Source organism: Myodes glareolus, chromosome 8 (assembly GCF_982192425.1).
Source record: "Myodes glareolus chromosome 8, mMyoGla1.1, whole genome shotgun sequence".
NCBI lineage: Eukaryota > Metazoa > Chordata > Mammalia > Rodentia > Cricetidae > Myodes > Myodes glareolus.
The window spans coordinates 107,073,106-107,086,124 of record NC_142033.1 but is presented as its reverse complement, the minus strand read 5'-3'; positions in this window follow the sequence as shown (position 1 = coordinate 107,086,124).

The window sequence follows — 13,019 nt, the reverse complement described above, 5'->3', positions numbered from 1 at the left end:
ATTCAAAGTGTCAGTGGTAGATAGCAATTCTCTTAGGAGCCTTTGCTGGTCCAAAAAAGAGACCTCTGTGATCTTGGAGCAAGGTTCTACCACCATCTGTACACAACTATTTTCCATTTTCGAGACAGCTGTTGGCCTGTTCTTCAATCTGAGTGGAAACCTGAACATTTGACAGTGCACTGCCATCATATTATCATGCAACCTGAGCTGCCTGCCCATCATAATCTGGGTGTTCTCTGACCCACCAAGTCATAAATTAGAGCATAAGCAGCAGTGATCTATTATCAAATGGAAGTGATGTATTTGTGATTTGACTGAGCATGTAAAAAGAAACAAGCAAGTCACACGGGAAGTTGCCCAAATGCCTATTAGAATTCCCTTTGCTGACAAGTATTTACTATAGAATCAGGGAGGTTGGTGGGCCTGGTAGGGTTGGAATCAGAGCGGGGCCACAGTGTTGGGGTGCTACTGTGGGTGCAGGTGGTGCTAGAGACTTGGATGAGGGTTAAAGTTTGGGGAAACTTAAAGGAAAATAAGAACAGGATCCAGTGGGGCATTCATTAAAGTGGGTGGGGCCAGGGCAGGCAGGGGCATTTTGAGCTGAGCCACATCAAAGGAGGGACCAGCAGCGGGCAGAGCAGAGGCTGGGACAGACAGGAATGAGAACTACAAATGCAGCAGTGAGTGAAACCAAGGTGGGTGGGCTGGACTTGATTAGTTTGGCCAAGTCTGTCAATGTCAGGCCAACCTTGACATAGAAGAGATACACACAGGTAACATGATGCATTCACAACACCTTTGCCACAGCCAACTCCCACAAACAAGCACCCATGAAGACTTCGCCAAACACACACATTCAAAAAGGGCAGCAATACTGACACATCTCACGTGCTCTACACATAAACTATATACCATAAACATATAGTCCTGTGTACAGTTAGTGTTAGCAAGATGGACTAGCCAATAATGTGGCCTGCTGCCAACACCCAGTGACCTAACTTTGCACCTCACATGACAGGAGAGAACCAATTCTCAAGTTGTCCTTTGACTGCCACCTATGCACTGTGGCATTATGTGCACCTGCCTGCAGATACACAGAAAAGAAATAAAATGTGATTTAAAAAATCCTTTCAGTACATAATTACACAAACATTCACAAAGGTGATCATCTTTACAAAGGTGCTGGGATTCAAGCTCAGAGCCTTGCTCCACCTGAGATGCAGCCAGTGGGCACACTGCCAGACCACATGACCTGGCTTCAGAGACAACTGGTGGAAGTAGAATCCAGGAGTGAGGAGAAGAATGAAGACTTTCACATGAGTGTCTCCTGCCACCAGGCTCTCCTTTAGGCATATTTCTACATAAACATTATCATCTTTCTGTTTTTGTCTGCAAATAAGGTCACTGATCATTAGGCAAGATGAGAAAATTATCTCCAGTACTTTGGAGTTACATATGTGAGCCACCATGTGGGTCTTGGAACCTACACAGTATTTTCTGCAAGAAGCACTAAACTGCTGAACAGTCTCTCTTCCCTTTTTATTTTAGATTTAATTTATGGATTAAATTATTATTTTATTCTTGTCTTTGTGCATGAATATGCATATTACAGCTCAAAAGTTATGACGGGCTATGAGACCCACTCCTCTCTTTCTACCATGTAGGCCCTAAGGACCAAACAATATCCATCTGTCTTGGCTGTAAGCCACTTTACCTGCTGTGCCATTCTATAACTTCCACTGAGCCCTTTCTCTTTGTGGTTAATCATTGTTTTGGGGGCTTGGTTTTTAAAATAGGCTCAAGAAATTCAGTTCAGAATCCAGAGCCTTCCCTGAGGTAGAATGCCATCAGTTCAGCATGGAATGACTGAATCCACCCAGGATCCAATCCCCTTTGGGGTCTAAATGTCCTTAGAGTTTTATGTGGGCTAGGGCCACAAATGTAGTGTGAGGCTGTCTGTATGAAGAGAGATATGGACACGATTGAAGCCCACATGACTGAAAGGGTCCAGGAATAGGAATATAAAAATAAATATAAAGTTGTAAGCCTAGAAGAATGAGAAGAGACTGTCAACAGTTTTCTCAGCAACTTAAGGATTAACTATTAAGAGTGGGTTACTCTGCTTTACAACCCAGAGCTCTATATACAAGACCAAAGCATCTCTGAAAACTGAGCTAGCCTATGGATATGAGCCGAGTCAAGTTTTTAGGAAATAGATATATGGCCTCTAGGTTATGCATTATCCCTGCTATGTGAAACTGGCAGCATCAAAGAGAAGGGACAGGGCTTCAGTAAACATTTTTAGAAGTACCAAAAAAGGCAATAGGTTAAGCACAAACATTAGTTTAACTGAAACATGAAGATTGTAAAGTAAGGCAATCTGTATCTGAGTTTTACCTTGAGATTGTGTGAGAAGATTTTTGCTATCTTCTAAGTTCCCAGCCTAAGAACCAATTATTCTCATTTAGTAACCTGATATTACTAGCAGTCCCTTTTCTAAATAACTGTTAAAAGCATCTGTTTCCTTGCAATTAGTGGCTGTAATCTCCTCTGGAACATATTTCATGATAACTGCCTAGTTACCCATGATATTAGAACCCACTCCCTCCTTCCCATTACCCGATATCTACCCCATTTCCTTCCCTAATAAACAAGACTTGATCAGAAGACTGTCTTGTCTCCATCCCTTTCAACTCTTACTCCCCTGCTTAGGGTCTCCATTGACTGACCTGCAGGTTAGGGGCAAGATTGTAAAAATTTCTTTTTTCAGACCTAATTCTTGGTGCCTGTGCTATAAAAAGGTGAGTTCAGAAACTGGCCTTTTGCCACCGTGTTGGAAGTCTGAATTCTGGTCTGTAGTTTCAGCGAGCTGATAAGCTCTGTGTCCCACGGTGTTTTTCTTTTTCTTTTTTCTTTTTAAGTTTGCGTCTGTTTTTTCTGGAATCTGGCTTCTTGAATAATTTGCTTCTGGTTTATTAGACTTTGTGGTCTGTCTCCATCTTTGTGTGACCCTGTCCCCCCGACCCCCAAGACCCAACATGGCCAAACTGTAGCTCTAGTAGCTTCATATAGAGTTAGAGCATGCTAGGATTATGCCCAAGAAATTAGGGACAAACACAAGGAGAATGACAAAAAGGAGGGTTCGCTCCTGTTCACTGTCAAGGCATACTAAGCAAAACACAAAACTGAAGAACCTCCTAGGTGACAAGGTATGCAAAATCTTTCCACTTCTCACATGGAAAAGAGAGGCACAGAGAAGGAAGAGAGTCTCAGCTGGAGTAATTCTGGGTGTTGATGCTTCAAGTGGTTATTGTAACCACAGTAACAAGTATAGAGCACTTCCCTCTCATAACAGGTACAGGAGGTGAAGCCACTCTCACATAGTCACATAGCCACTAAATGGATCATAAGTAAGGATTTGAACCCACATTTCTCATCTGTACCCTTAAAGAGTTTTTTTTTTAAATTGAATGCATTTAGTAATGTAGGGGTGAGATCATATATGTTTGGAAGTCAGAGGACAACTTACCTGAATCCATTTTCTCCTTCAACCATGTGGTTCCCAGGGATGAAACTCAAGTAGTAAGACAGGCTTGACAACAAATGTCTTTACCCCCAGAATCATTTTGCTGGCCCTAGTTGTATTGTGTGTGCTCTTTGTGTGCATATGTGGAGGTCACAGGTCAATTTGGGACATCCCATAAATTGATATTAAAATCCAAGTTGACTTTTAGAGACACTGGGCATGGCCAGGCATCTCCAGACTCTAGTGTTCCCCAAGTTGTGCCAACAAAGACTCAAAGAGAGGGGAGGCATGGTGTATTTCTATGTAGGGTCAAATAGACTAAATATTCACTGGCTTGTAGGCTACAAAGTGTCTTCTTTTTGTGTGTTGTGAATACCCAGGGCCATACATCATTAAAACTTTTACTGATAAACATCTGTGGTATAATGTCCAGCTAGCTGATCTAGTACCAGAGGGAGAGCAAGCAACCTCTACTAGCCAGGAAACACCACTGGGTTATACCTGGTCTGACTCCAGAGTTTTCACACAGCCCCTAAGATTTCCTTTGTGTTACAAATACCTTTGGTTGCTCTATGTGAATCTCAACTGGGAGTTTCCCATGGATACAAAGCCCATGCAAAACTTGATTTAGAGGAAATCCTGAAAACCATGGTACCTTATAAATTAGGTATTTGCACCTGGCATTGTATTATGGGAAGCTTCTATCAGTTTGTTTTGAGATATGGAAATCTACTAGCTAAAGCGGAAATATAGGAAAGAGTAAAGGTGCAGAGAAATGAGGGTAAGGTGTTCCAGTTCGCCGAGTCTGAGCTCCCAGCTGCTAAGTTCATTTCCATGTGTCTCTGTTCATTTCCATGTGTCTCTGAGTCTTCATCTCACAGACCCACGTCAACCCACACATCCGCGCTGAAATATTTGTGACAAACATCAAAATGTGATTTAGAATTGTCTCAAGAGTCACAAAATAGCCGGTGGATGGGGGCACACGCCTTTAATCCCAGCACTTGGGAGGCAGAGGCACGCAGATCTCTGTGAGTTCGAGGCCAGACTGGTCTACAAGAGCTAGTTCCAGGACAGGCTCCAAAGCCACAGAAAAACTCTGTCTCCAAAAACAACAATAACAACAACAAAACAAACAAACAAACAAAAAAGTCACAAAATAATTCTTTCTTTGGATTTTTTTCTTTCCAAACATTTAACAATATGAGCAAAAACTTTCAGCATATGGGGGGGGGTCTATAACTTTTGAGTTATCTCAGATCTTGTACTGATTCTGTAGCCCTGTACCAAGTTGTCCAAAGAAAAGGTCCCTGGTTCTTCCCTGGCTCAGAGTGCCTGCTTAATCAAGCCCCTCCCTTTCCAAATTAAAGAACTCTCCGAAGAAGTCTTTTTATTAAAGGAGGTTTTGAAGGTGCACTAGTCTATTCTGGCCAAGTCTGAGGATGAGGCACTGTGAAGCCAAATGACAGTCTTGCTGCAGAAGATGGAGACATTACTGGCTCTGTGGAGCAGGGCCAAGTGATGGGGTCCACAGACAGCAGTCAATCTGCATCCTGACTGGTGATAGTTGGTGGGATCCTGCCCAGGCAAGGCGCCTCAGGAAAGCATCTCTTTCTCTCTCACTTCCCTCTTGGAACTTCAAAGAACACCCTCCATGTGTAGTTTCATTTTGCAACCCTCTCTGTCCTTCTCTTTATAAACAGTCTGGCCTCAATCTCTTATATCTAACCTTTCCTTCCTTGCTCTACACTGCAAAAATCTATTAATCTAAGCTTTCCTGTATTTCCTACTCTTAAAAATCTTTATCGCTACAGTTTTTCTGTGTTCTGCTCTCAAAGAGAACATTTTGACCTGTCAGTAGCTTACTAAAATGCATTTCTTTGTATGAATATCATATTAGCCTTACAGTTCAGAGTCACTTCAGTTTTTGGAAGACAAGTGAATGCTTAACTGCTTGGAGAGACTTCACATCAGCCCCTGAGTGCTCTCTGTCCCTTGTTATTTGTTTCAAACAGGGTCTCATTGTGTATCTGTCTGTCCTGTGAATTACTACATAGACCAAGCTGACCTGGTGATCATAGACATTCATCTATCTCTTTCCCCTGAGGTCTGGGATTAAAGGTATGCACCACCATGCACATTTTGTTCATTTTTTTTGAAGTTAATAATTTTGATAAGAATTTTATGTGTATTCCATAATGTCTCCCTGTTTGCATGTTTTTCTGTATATGTTACTAGAAAATTCCCCCACAATGCAATCTTCTAGTCAATATGCCAGAAATGAGAGGTTTCATCTTCCCTTTCTATTTCCTTGTTAACTGAGTTGGAGACTGCATTTGAAATTCGGTAACATGGAATTGATATGTAGAGAACACAGAATTATGTAAACATAATCTCAATGCAGTGTACATTCACAATGAATACATTTAGTCTTGCTATTTCTATTACATATGTATATGGGATACTATAGGATGCAGTGACCTGTGAGGATGTGCAAGTGAACTTCACTTGAGGAGAGTGGGTTTTACTGGATTCTTCCCAGAAGATTCTCAACAAAGATGTGATGCTGGAAACTTGCAAGAAACTCATTGCTGTATGTACAGATGTCAGTTTAACTGCAGTGCTTTTGCATGCCTGCAATCCCAGCTCTCGGGAAGCAAAGGTAGGCAAGTCTCTGAGTTTGAGGCCAGCATGATCTACAGAGTGAGTTCCAGTACATCCAGGGCTGCATAAATAAACCCTGTCAAAAAATGAATATCAGTTTCCCTCCACTTTCTAAACAAGGTGACAAGTCTTTCTTAGAGAGTGGTGATATTCTTTGATTTTGACTGTGAAAAAGGAAGTGAATAAATCAGGGATTGATCTAAGATTCACCAAAGATAGTAATTTCCATTATACATGATCTCTAATAATATGTCATACTTTTTCTGGCACTGTTTTAGGCTACATATAAAAAGACTGCAATATTGATGAGCATTATCAAAATTGTAGAAGACACGAGAGGTTATTTTCTTGTGCAAGGCAAAAGAAGAAAATTTAATGTGCCCTGAAGTTTTAAGGCAAAACAGTGTAAATAAAAAGTTTAGCTTTGTAATGATTATTAAATTCTCAAAACACAGTGTACCTCAATATCTGGTAACTGTTTAGTGTTTGCAAGACATTTATCTAAGAAACAAAACAGTGAAACAAAGCCATGATAAATATCATTGTATTAACCATGGTTAATATAAGTAGCCCTGTGAAAGCTACTCTGTAAAACTGTTAACCCATTTAGTTTTATACTATTCAGCAATCATAATATTACACACATGGATTAGGGAATCAGTGTATGTTCAAGATCTTCCATAAGTGTGATGTTTTGAATATAATTGTACCCCATAAGCACTATTAGGAAGTATGGTTTTGTTTGAGCAGTTATGGTTTTGTTAGAGCTGGTGTATCACTGTGGGGGCTAGCTTTGAGGCCTCATATATGTTCACGACATATCCATGTTTAGCCTACTTCCTAATGTCTTTGGGTCAAGATGTATTAATTTTCAGCTCCTGCTTCAGCACTATGTCTACTGAATGCTGCCATGGCCCACCATGATAATAAAGGATTAAACCTCTGAAACTGTAAGCCATTCCAATTAAATGTTTTCTTTTATAAGAGTTGCCATGATCATGATGTCTCTTCACAGCAATAGAAACCCAAACTAAGACAGAAATTTGGGCTTGGGTATTGCTGTGATAGGCCTGAACTTGATTTTTTTGAAGGAATATGGACCTTGGGAATGTGGATTATAAAAGTAGTTGAATATTTTAAGTGCTACTTAATGGATCTGACCAGTAGGAATATGAAAGACAGTATGCTAAGTGTGATTTGAATTGTGGGAAACTGGCTCAAGAGATTTCAGAAATCTCTATTCTAATGAAGATTTACAATAACAAGAAAGTAGAAAAAATACAAAATGTACAATTTGAGGAAAAAGGAGCACAAGAAAGTAGAATGTAGCTATGTCCTATGTTCTAGGAGATAAACAGATTAAGAAATGGAATATGTAGTAAGAAGAGTGGGCTGTGTCCTGCCATCTGGCTAGCTTAGCCCCTGAAATAACCACACAGAAATTGTATTAATTAAATTACTGCTTGGCCCATAAGCTCTAGCCTCTTATTGGCTAACTCTCACATCTTTATTTAACCAATTTCTAATAATCTGTATGTCACCACAAGGTCGTGGCTTACCGGGAAAGATTCAGCATGTCTGACCTGGCAGCTGGCTCCATGGCAGCTCTCTGACCCTGCTTTCTTCCTCCCAGAATTCATTTCTGTCTATCCCACCTACCTATGTTCTGACCTATCAGGCCAAGCAGTTTTCTTTATTCTTTATTAATTAACCAATGAAAGCAACACATAGAAGTGAAGGCGTAAGTCATAAACAATCCCACACCAGTTTGGAATTATGATTAATAGAATGGTTATTTATTCAAAGGGGAAAAAACTTACAGATTATTGTCCTAGACAACAGACCCTCTGTGCGATCAGGAAAGGAGTCTAGGAGCCAGAAGCAGAGCTGGAAGCCAGAGAGAGAGTGGAGGACAGCTGCTGCTTTCTTAAAGAGAGAGAGAGACCAGGCCCCAATGGGCTGGTATCTCAGTGGCTATTGGCTGAAGGAGTAGAAGGAGCTCCCACAGCATCTCCCCCTTTTTGTTTAAGTAAGAGAGCTACTTAAGCCTACTACAAAATTATATACAATAAGCACAAACCTACAAAATTATATACAATAAATACAAATATCCTATTCGAACTAGCTTAAGTCTTGTATAACAAATAAGTTGGCCAAGTCATGAGAGGAAAGTAACTACATTTATATAATCTTCAACCCCATCGAAGATCTGAGAAGGGAAATAATGTTACCTGAGGAAGTGCAATCAAAGAACTTCCAGAACATGTAACAAATCACAGAGACAACTTGCTACCTGGGCAAACACCCAAAGTCACGTTTGCAGCGTTGAAGCAACCAACTTTGGCTAAGACCTAACATAACTGACATACCATTTTCAAAGGCAAGAAACTTTTCAAAACTATCTTACCCTGTCTTGGCAGGATATGACAGTCCTGTTTTATCCATTTACGGATATTCTGTAACTCTGTCAGTAGTTGAGATATGGGCATTTCTTTACCCAAAGGCCAGTTCTGCCAAGAAGAAAGTCTCCAGGTGGAGTGTCTTTGGTGCTCAACATTCTATCAGGAATAGATCAGTGTTGCCAGGAGCGATTGTGTCTCACTACCACAGAACTCTGAGTTAGATTAAAGGCCAGTTTCTACAGCTCTTTGAAGAGGTTGAAGATTATTTATCCATACTGAATATAATCTCTATGTATCTAAAGAACCTGATTAGTCTAATTATAAATGACAAACTTAGATGACTACTGATCTATATAATTCTCAATACCTATCTAACTTAAAGACTGAGACAATAAAAAACTGTGCAATAAATGAGGACAATATGACCTCCAAATATGAACAATGTACAAGTATACATTGCAATATGGTGAATATATATCAATACATAAACAATATATAAGTATGTTAATCAGAGGTAGAAATGTACAATGCAATATGGTAAATATACATATATCAATACAATATATATTAATACATAAAAATGTTTTAAACAGAGGTAGAAGCATGCATGCATACAATAGTCAACATGATTTAACTTTGTATCAATATACAAGAATCAATACCAATATATTTGTCTAAAAACAATAACTCACAAGCACAAATCTATTATCCCATCATCCAATTATCCCTCTTTTTTTAAAAGATTCCTGCACTTATAAAATTCCTTCCCCAATCAACCCTCAACCATATACTAATTATAACCAACCCCTAAATGGTGTCCCTAAACCCAAGGACAAACTTTACTGGGAGAGGGGATATCATTCTCTAGAATTACTTCCAGCTGTCATGAGGGTGACGTTCTTTCTGGGGGATCCTGTGAAAGTAAAATGATGGTTAAATTTCAAGATCAATGTCTTTTAAAATTGCAAATAGTCTCTGAGTATTTTGTGGAGGTCTGACCAGAATGTTGTACAAGATGTGAACCATTTCAGCTAACCAAGTTGGAACTGTCTTGTGTAGCTGGTACCCAAAACATGTCTTGTACTAGCACTATCAGTATCATGACGTCATATCAACAGGTGGAGTTGTTGTTATGGGGCCCCATCTTCTTCCTGGGAACTTCAAATGTCACTGCAAGAAAAACTCATTGTTCATTGTGGAAAACTTAAACATTAATCATATAGACATGTACAAACATACATATATTCAATGAAAGGCGTGATAGATATATTTAATGAAAGGTATGATAGACATGAAGAAAAGCAAAGATGTTTTCTAAACTCATATTTCTTTCTGTCCCATATCATGGCTCTTGACATGAGACAGAAACCCCAGAAACTCTGGGTTTTTCTTTTAACAACAGGCTTGGAATTAGAGAGGGACTGAGCCAGAGTCCAACTCCAAAACTAGCTCTGTAAATTTAGAAATATGATTTAGTATATTTTACTTACAGAACCTATTCAGTTTTCTTGATAGTCCCTATTGGGCAGTTATTTTTCCATCTGTTAGTATTTAAATATCCAGGGTCCCTTGAATTTTTCAAAGATGAGTGTTTTCCTTTGGAGATAAGAACAGAACCCTGCCCCCATTCTATATGTTTTTCTTACCACCTGTATGAATATCATCATTGTGGATGAGCTGTCATTTCTCCTTTCCAAGAGGTTTCTCCTCTTCAAATTGAACCTTTATTAATTTTGATGGTATCCACATTTTTTTCTTCTCCTGTGGAAACAAGAGCAAAACCCCTTCCCCAACGAAGCACATCTCCTGGCTTCCATTGAGAGGTCAGCACATCTTTGAAATAAACAGGTTGGTTTAATTCAGAAGTTTTTTCCATTATCCAGTGCCTCTCTGCTGCTGTTATTCCTTTCTTATTAGCATTAAGAAAATTCAAGGTTAATAAAGCATTATGTAATCTATTTCTGGGGGTATCTTTCGTCCCTTTCTGTTTGTTCAGCATATCCTTTATAGTATGATTTGATCTTTCTATAACTGCCTGACCTGTAGTATTATTTGGTATACCTGTAATGTGTTTTATATTATAATAAGCAAAAAAGCATTTCATTTTCTTAGAAACATATGCTGGACCATTGTCTGTCTTTATTTGTGCAGGTATATCCATGATGACCATAACTTCCAATAAATGTGTGATTACCAAATCAGCCTTTTCTGAGCTCAGGGCAGTTGCCCATTGAAAACCTGAATATGTGTCTATGGTGTGGTGTACATATTTTAATTTACCAAATTCCATAAAGTGGAACACATCCATCTGCCAGATTTCATTCCTTTAAGTACCCTTTGGGTTACTCCCTGCAGGCAATGGTGTTTGATTATAGAAAGAACAAGTAGGACATCTCTTTATAATCTCCTTAGCGTGTTGCCATGTAATGGAAAACTCTTTCTTTAAGCCTTTACTATTGACGTGATGTTTTTTATGAAATTCTGAGGCCTGCAACACACTTCCAATAAATAATTGGTCAATTTCAGCATTACCTTGTGCTAGAGGGCCAGGAAGACCGGTATAGGACCGGATGTGTGTTATGTACATCGGACAAAGCCTATTCCTAATTATGTCCTGTACCTGGATAAACAATGAAGTCAACTCTGTGTCATCTGGTATGAATTCAGCAGTTTCAATATGCAAGATAACTCTTTCTGCATATTGTTAATCTGTAACTATATTAAGAGGTTTTTAAAAATCCCTTAGCACCATAAGAATGGCATATAATTCTGCCTTCTGGACAGAATTATAAGGACTTTGTTCCACCTTACACAATGCTTCCGATTTATAACCTGCTTTCCCTGATTTATTTGCATCAGTATAAAATGTCTAGGCTCCAGTTATTGGAGCATAACGTACAATTCTAGGAAGAATCCAAGAAATTCTCTTTATGAGATTAGGTCTATCACTTTTGGGATAGTTGCTGTTAATTTCTCCCCCAAAAATTAGCACAAGCTCTTTGCCATGGTTCATTATCTTCCCATCACTTTCTTATTTTCTCAGAAAATTATAAGGCACTATAATTTCTGCTAGGTCTATACCTGCTAGTTGATGAAGTCTCAGTTTACCTTTTATAATTAATTCAGAGACTTTTTCCACATAAGTTTTTAATTTTTTACTTGGTTTATGAGGTATAAATATTCACTCTAAAATAATATCTTCCCTCTGCATTAAAATCCCTGTAGGAGAAATTCTGGAAGGCTGTATGACTAGGATGGAACTAAGATTTGGGTTCACCCTATCCACATGTGGCTCCTGTAATTTTTTTCTCAATCATTGTCAGTTCCTTTTCTGCTTCAGCTGTCAATTTTCTGGGACTATTCAAATCTTTATCACCATCCAAGGTTTTGTTTAAATGAACTATTAGATCATGTGTTATCCCAACAGGTGGTCGTAGACTGGAAATGTCTCCTAACAATCTTTGGAAGTCATTAAGTGTCCGTAACTGGTCTCTCCTAATTTGTGTCTTTTTTATTTGAATTTTCTCTAACCCTATTCCGTAACCTAGGTAATTAATAGAATCTCCTCTTTGAATCTTTTCAAGGGCAATTTGTAATCCCCACCTAGGCAAGACTTTCTTTACTTCTTCAAACATATTTACCAAAGTATCTTTATTTGAATCAGATAATAAAATGCCATCCATATAATGATAAATTATGGACTTGGGAAATTGCTTATGAGTTATTTCCAATGGCTTATTAACAAAATATTGGCACAATGTGGAACTACTGAGCATCCCCTGTGGGAGGACAGTTCATTGATATCTCCTAGGAGGCTGATAATTATTATAAATAGGCACTGTGAAGGCAAATTTTCTCTATCCTTTTCTTGTAAAGGTATAGTGAAAAAACAATCTTTCAAATCAATAACTATTAGAGACCATCCTCTTGGTAATAGAGAAGGCAAAGGAATTCCAGATTGTAGCGGACCCATAGGTTGAATTACCTTGTTGACAGCTCTTAGATCTGTCACCATTCTCCATTTACCAGATTTCTTTGTTACAACAAACACAGGAGAATTCCAAGGGCTGGTTGATTCTTCAATATGGTTAGCATCTAGTTGCTCTTGTACCAGCTGTTCGAAAGTCTTTAATTTATCTTCAGCTAGAGGCCACTGCTTGATCCATATTGGCTTCTCAGTTAGCCATTTTAAAGGTAGGGCTGTTGGTACCTCTAAAGGTTTGCTATTAATGGCTGGTGACTTTTTTCCATAATACCTCATTATATCCTTCCCAGAATTGTGAGTTCCTGGAACTACAGGAATGTTAATTTGGGTATTCCATTGCTGTAGCAGGTCACGGCCCCACAAATTTATTGCAATATTGGCTATATGTGGAAAACATTCCACCCGAGTCTGCATCACCACCTACCCAGTATGAACCATGGCT